We start from the raw sequence: 7,827 nt of genomic DNA, 5'->3' as shown, positions 1-7,827 counted from the left end.
AACCCATGCCTCAGGACTTAAATCGGTTGTACAGTTAGGCACCTTGTGAGGACCCTTCAAATCCTTGGGCAGATGCTCATTATGTAGATCCCGTACTAAGCATGGAACACCCAAATTTCTAAAGGTCGCACCTGGCTCCATAGAAGTGGTTGGATGAACCGGAGTATGTTGACGGGCCGCATGCTGTGCCGCCAGCTCGGCCTCTCGACGTGCTCTTCCTTGATCCACCATGTTCTGAGCATCAGCACCTCCGCCCGCCGGGTTAGGTCCACGAGGCGGGTTATGGTTCCATCCACTGCTTGACACAGCCGGCTCATCAATATTTCTGCTGTAACTCTGGCTCGAGTGAGGGGTGGAGTGAATCCTGTCATGACTGTAAGAATAAGCCTACTACTGAGTCGGTGCTGTCTGAAGAAGCTCGCTAGCCCTCCATGTATCAACCGCCATCGGCGACTCACCATCAACCGGGAGAGTCGCAAATCGCGACACCACAGCGATCATGTTATCCAAAGGATTAGAATAATGACCCAGTGGCGTCGGCAAGTGCTGCGGCGGGTTATTGTTCCGACGAGGCGGGTCCGTCGTGCGTGGCTGAACCGTCATACCCGTCCCAGGTGCTTCGACCTGGTTTACCCCTGTCGGGTTCCTGGTTCCTACTTCTGGCGTGTTAAAGAGATTTCTTGCCTCATAAACTGACAGTAGACGAGTCTGATGTCTCCTCCTCATAACTTTGTTTGAAGCGTTCTGATCTAGCATGAGCCGGTAAGACTGTGACGGAATTCGTTGCGCCTGAGCATCCAAAGCAGCCCGCTCCTCGGCCATCCTAGTGTTTTCTGCATTTAGCTCCTCTTTGTCCTGTGCTGTCTAATCACGCAACTTCACGACCGCTGCATTATGCTGATCTTGCTCCGCCGGGTTAACCACCGCTATTAATAGCGCTGTTAGCTTATCCAGTAAGTCGGTCAAAGCTGAGCTGGCGGGCGCTCAGGGCCTCCTGCCCCGGCCGCCACTACCGCTGCTAACCCAGAATCAGCTCTGTTGCCGTCAATGAGTGTTGCACGGGCTGTGTACCGGCCATGAAGATTGCAACCTGGTTCGGTGGCTCACAGGGGTCTGGAATACTGTCACCATCAGAACAACCCCCAAGCCGGCCCTCTTGCAGTTGATACAATGACTCAGTCTCACCAGTGGATGACTCGCCATCAGAGTAAATGACGGTCTCACCACCAGATGTCGATCTATCCTCTGGTTCCGCTCCATGGATAAATCCCACGAAGGCACGATTCATGGCAGGCCGAACTCGGGCGGGTCTCGCACGCTAAGCCATCTCGATGATGTCGGCGTAGATGTCCGGCTCTAGGCCCGGTTCGCCGATCTTGCCGATGAAGACGTGAATTCCGTCGAAGGGGAACCGATACCCATACTGAATTGAGCTAGCCTCGGGGCCCCAGCCTGCATCGTCGATGTAGAGCTTGCCGCGACGAATCTTGGTCATCCGGCTCACGGCGTATCCCTTGATCCCTTCGAAGCTGCCCTCTAAGAACTTAAAACCCTCATGCAATAGATCCACGGTGGGCGCCAACTGTCGTGGAATTGCCATGGCAGATGTCCTAGTGTGAGGACTTAGTCGTGGAGCCATCGCGATGAGGTTAGCTTAAAGGGGTTAATCTGGACAAAGGACATGAAGAGTTTATACTGGTTCGGCCCCTTACGGTGAAGGTAAAAGCCTAATCCAGTTGGAGGTGGTATTTCTAGGGTTTCGATGAGCAGGGAGCGAATCCGCTTGACTCAGATATCAATCTGTTGTATCTCTTCCCCTAAGCCACCGCTGGGTCGTCCCCTTATATACACGGGTTGACGCCCTGCGGCCTACAGTGTCCCGACCAGCTTATACAACGTATCCGGCTCGGTGACCTTTCTTACATGCCTTAGAATACAAGTCTATATACATGGCTATTTATATCCAACGGCCTTAAGCCACCTTCGGGTTTGGGCCCTCTACTAAGCCTATATATGAACCGCCATTGTTAATATGCTCTTGGGCTTCATTGAGATGAACCTCCATAGGGATGACCCGGCCCCTCCTAGGCGGATCATACCTAATAGTCATATCCCCAACAGTATGTGTGCGATCCGACAACCTAGTTGTTTATCCTTAGTAGCCTCTCTTACCGGGAAATGTCTCCTAGTGATTCCACTAAGCCATGGTAGCTTGCTACTAATACGTCTCCAACGTATCTATAATTTTTTATTGCTCCATGATATATTATCTTCTGTTTTGGACATTATTGGGCTTTATTATTCACTTTTATATTATTTTTGGGACTAACCTATTAACCGAAGGCCCTACCCAGAATTGCTGTTTTTTTGCCTATTTGAGGGTTTCGAAGAAAAAGAATATCAAACGGAGTCCAAACGGAATGAAACCTTCGGGAAGGGGGACTTGGACCCAACGTCAAGCAACCAACAGGGAAGCCACGAGGTAGGGGGCGCGCCTACCCCCCAAGCACGCCCTCCACCCTTGTGGGCCCCCTGTTGCTCCATCGACGTACTCCTTCCTCCTATATATGCCTACGTACCCCCAAATGATCAGATACGGAGCCAAAACCCTAATTCCACCGCCGTAACTTTCCGTATCCACGAGATCCCATCTTGGAGCCTGTTCCGGAGCTTGTACATCAACACCATAGCCTCTCCGATGAAGTGTGAGTACTTTACCTCAGACCTTCGGGTCCATAGTTATTAGCTAGATGGCTTCTTCTCTCTTTTTGGATCTCAATACATTGTTCTCCCCCTCTCTCGTGGAGATCTATTCGATGTAATCTTTTGCGGTGTGTTTGTTGAGACCGATGAATTGTGGGTTTATGATCAAGTTTATCTATGAACAATATTTGAATCTTCTCTGAATTCTTTTATGTATGACTGGTTATCTTTGCAAGTGTCTTCGAATTATCAGTTTGGTTTGGCCTACTAGATTGATCTTTCTTGCAATGGGAGAAGTGCTTAGATTTGGGTTCAATCTTGCGGTGTCCTTTCCCAGTGATAGTAGGTGCAGCAAGGCACGTATTGTTTTGTTGCCATCGAGGAAACAAGATGGGGTTTTCATCATATTGCATGAGTTTATCCCTCTACATCATGTCATCTTGCTTAAGGCGTTACTCTGTTCTTATGAACTTAATACTCTTGATGCATGCTGGATAGCGGTCGATGTGTGGAGTAATAGTAGTAGATGTAGGCAGGAGTCGGTCTACTTGTCTCGGACGTGATGCCTATATACATGATCATAGCTAGATATTCTCAGAACTATGCTCAATTCTGTCAATTGCTCAACAATAATTTGTTCACCCACCATAAAATACTTATGCTCTTGAGAGAAGCCACTAGTGAAACCTATGGCACTCAGGTCTATCTTCTATCATATTAATTTTCCAACACTTAGTTATTTTCATTGCCTTTTATTTTACTTTGCATCTTCATGATAAAAATACCAAAAATATTATCTTATCATATCTATCAAATCTCACTCTCGTAATTGATCGTGTAGGGATTGACAACCCCTTATCGCGTTGGTTGCGAGGATTTATTTGTTTTGTGTAGGTGTGAGGGACTGGCGTGTAGCCTCCTACTGGATTGATACCTTGGTTCTCAAAAACCGAGGGAAATACTTACGCTACATTGTTGCAAAACCCTTTCCTCTTCAAGGGAAAACCAACGCAAGTGCTCAAGAGGTAGCAAGAATGATTTCTAGCGCTGTTGCCGGGGAGGTCTACGCAAAAGTCAACATACGAAGTACCCATCACAACCCTTATCTCCTGCATTATGTTGTTTGCCCTTTGCCTCTCGTTTTCCTCTCCCCCACTTCACCCTTGCCATTTTATTTGCCCTTCTTCTGCTTGTCTTTCCATTTGCTTTGATGTCTTACTTGGCTCGTTTGCTCGTTTGGTTGGATTAGTTGTTTATTTATTACTAAATAGAGAACCTAAACATCTATGGATCCTCATCTGATTGCTAATCTTTTTAAGAGATCAGATTATGATGAACCAATTGCTAGTGAGTTTTGTGCACTAGATTATCTTTATGAAGTTTTGCTTGAAATTCGTGAATCTGAAAATTGTGATAAAGTACTTTTTGGAGTGATTCACGATGAATCTTTGAATAAAAAGCATGATTGCAATGATGATAGTATAAATTCTATTAATGTCAATTGTGCTTATAATATGCAAAACCCTAAGCTTGGGGATTCTAGTTTTGCTATGTCTACTACTTGTTGCAATGATCATGATTGGGATGATTCTTCTTTTGATCTTGAAAATTTATTTAAGCCCCATGATGAATATGAGATTGATAATAGTGTTTGCAATATTATTAAAAGTGGGTTTGGAGAGGTCATGACTTTAGTTAATGTTAATCCCACTATTTTGGAAGAGTGTAAACTTTGCATGCATGTGGATCGCGTTGAAATTGTTTTATGTGATAGCTATTTTGTTGAATTTTCTTATGATTCCACTTGCAATTATTATGAGAGAGGAAAATATGGTGGTAGAAATTTTCATGTTACTAAATTACCTCTCGTTATGTTGAGATTGCTATTGTTTCTTTCCGCTTCCTTGCATATGCTAGTTTTTGCTTGCCTTGATAAGTTGTTTACCTATAATATGCCTATGCATAGGAAGTATGTTAGACTTAGATGTATTTGTCATGTGTTTTATGATGCTCTCTTTGTGCTTCAATCCTTGTCTTTCATGTGAGCATCGTTGAAATCTTATGCCTAACTGTAAGGCTCTAAAGAAAAGCGCTTATTGGGAGACAACCCAATATTTTTCCTTTCTGTTATTTAATAAATAATTTATCTAGCCTCTGTTTTGGTTGTGTTTTTGGGTTTAATTAGTGTTTGTGCCAAGTAGAGCCGTTGGGAAGACTTGGGGAAAGTCTTGTTAATCTTGCTGTAAAAAAACAGAAAATTTAGCGCTCACGAGAACTGCTGCCATTTTTATTTGGAAAGTTCTATTTAGTTTATTCTTTTTTAAAATGATTAATAGATAAATTCCTCACGTCCAGCAATTTATTTTAGAATTTTAAGGGTAACAGATCTTGTGATAGCTACAGATTACAACAGACTGTTCTGTTTTTGACAGATTCTGTTTTTCGTGTGTTGTTTGCTTATTTTGATGAATCTATGGCTAGTAAAATAGTTTATAAACCATAGAGAAGTTGGAATACAGTAGGTTTAACACCAAAATAAATAAAGAATGAGTTCATTACAGTACCTTGAAGTGGTCTTTTGTTTTCTTTCGCTAATGGAGCTCACGAGATTTTCTACTTTAAGTTTTGTGTTGTGAAGTTTTCAAGTTTTGGGTAAGCATTTGATGGATTATGGAACAAGGAGTGGCAAGAGCCTAAGCTTGGGTATGCCCATGGCACCCCCAAGATAATATAAGGACACCAAAAAGCCAAAGCTTGGGGATGCCCCGGAAGGCATCCCCTCTTTCGTCTACTTCCATCAGTAACTTTACTTGGAGCTATATTTTTATTCACCACATGATATGTGTTTTGCTTGGAGCGTCTTGTATGATTTGAGTCTTTGCTTTTTAGTTTACCACAATCATCTTTTCTGTATACACCTTTTGAGAGAGACACACATGATTCGGATATTATTAGAATACTCTATGTGCTTCACTTATATCTTTTGAGTTATATAGTTTTGCTCTAGTACTTCACTTATATCTTTTAGAGCACGGTGGTGGATTTGTTTTATAGAAACCATTGATCTCTCATGCTTCACTTAGATTATTTTGAGAGTCTTAAATAGCATGGTAATTTTCTTAAATAATCCTAATATGCTAGGTATACAAGATTAATAATAAAATTCTCTTATGAGTGTGTTGAATACTATGAGAAGTTTGATACTTGATAATTGTTTTGAGATATGGATATGGTGATGTTAAAGTTGTGCTGGTTGAGTAGTTGTGAATTTTAGAAATACTTGTGTTAAAGTTTGTGATTCCCGTAGCATGCATGTATGGTGAACCGTTATGTGATGAAGTCGGAGCATGATTTATTTATTGATTGTCTTCCTTATGAGTGGCGGTCGGGGACGAGCGATGGTCTTTTCCTACCAATCTATCCCCCTAGGAGCATGCGCCTAATACTTTGCTTTGATAACTTGTAGAGTTTTGCAATAAGTATATGAGTTATTTATGACTAATGTTGAGTCCATGGATCATACGCACTCTCACCCTTCCACCATTGCTAGCCTCTCTAATACCGCGCACCTTTCGCCAGTATCATACACCCACCATATGCCTTCCTCAAAACATCCACCATACCTACCTATCATGGCATTTCCATAGCCATTCCGAGATATATTGCCATGCAACTTTCCACCGTTCCATTTACTATGACACGCTCCATCATTGTCATATTGCTTTGCATGATCATGTAGTTGACATTGTATTTGTGGCAAAGCCACCGTTCATAATTCTTTCATACATGTCACTCTTGATTCATTTCATATCCCGGTACACCGCCAGAGGCATTCACATAGAGTCATATTTTGTTCTAAGTATCGAGTTGTAATTGTTGAGTTGTAAGTAAATAAAAGTGTGATGATCATCATTTTTAGAGCATTGTCCCAAGTGAGGAAAGGATGATGGAGACTATGATTCCCCCATAAGTCGGGATGAGACTCTGGACGAAAAAAAGAGAGGCCAAAGAATCCCAAATAAAAAAATGAGAGAAAAAGAGAGAAGGGACAATGCTACTATCCTTTTACCACACTTGTGCTTCAAAGTAGCACCATGATCTTCATGATAGAGAGTCTCCTATGATATCACTTTTATGTACTAGTGCGAATTTTTCATTATAGAACTTGGCTTGCATATTCCAATGATGGGCTTCCTCAAAATGCCCTAGGTCTTCAAGAGCAAGCAAGTTGGATGCACACCCACTTAGTTTCTTTTTTAGCTTTCATATACCTATAGCTCTAGTGCATCCGTTGCATGAAAATCCCTACTCACTCACATTGATATCTATTGATGGGCATCTCCATAGACCGTTGATATGCCTAGTTGATCTAAGACTATCTTTTCCCTTTTGTCTTCTCCACAACCACCATTCTATTCCACCTAAAGTGCTATGTCCATGGCTCATGCTCATGTATTGCGTGAAGATTGAAAAAGTTTGAGAACACCAAAAGTATGAAACAATTGCTTGGCTTGTCATCAGGTTTGTGCATGATTTAAATACTTTGTGTGGTGAAGATGGAGCATAGCAAGACTATATGATTTTGTAGGGATAACTTTCTTTGGCCATGTTATTTTGAGAATACATAATTGCTTAGTTAGTATCCTTGAAGTATTATTATTTCTATGTCAATATTAAACTCTTGTCTTGAATCTTTCGGATCTGAATATTCATGCCACAATTAAGAAGAATTACATTGAAATTATGCCAAGTAGCATTCCACATCAAAAATTTGATTTTTATCATTTACCTACTCGAGGACAAGCATGACTTAAGCTTGGGGATGCTTGATACGTCTCCAACGTATCTATAATTTTTGATTGCTCCATGCTATATTATAGTCTGCTTTGGACATTATTGGGCTTTATTATTCACTTTTATATTAGTTTTGGGACTAACCTATTAACCGGAGGCCCAGCCCAGAATTGCTGTTTTTTGTCTATTTTAGGGGTTTGAAGAAAAAGAATATCAAACGGAGTCCAAACAGAATGAAACCTTCGAGAACGTGATTTTTGGAGCGAATAAGATCCAGGAGTCTTGGACCCTACGTCAAGCAACCAACAGGGAAGCCACGAGGTAGGGGGC

Source organism: Triticum dicoccoides, chromosome 3A (genome assembly GCF_002162155.2).
Source record: "Triticum dicoccoides isolate Atlit2015 ecotype Zavitan chromosome 3A, WEW_v2.0, whole genome shotgun sequence".
Lineage (NCBI taxonomy): Eukaryota > Viridiplantae > Streptophyta > Magnoliopsida > Poales > Poaceae > Triticum > Triticum dicoccoides.
The sequence above is the reverse complement of the archived record's forward strand: the minus strand, read 5'-3'. Positions refer to the sequence as shown.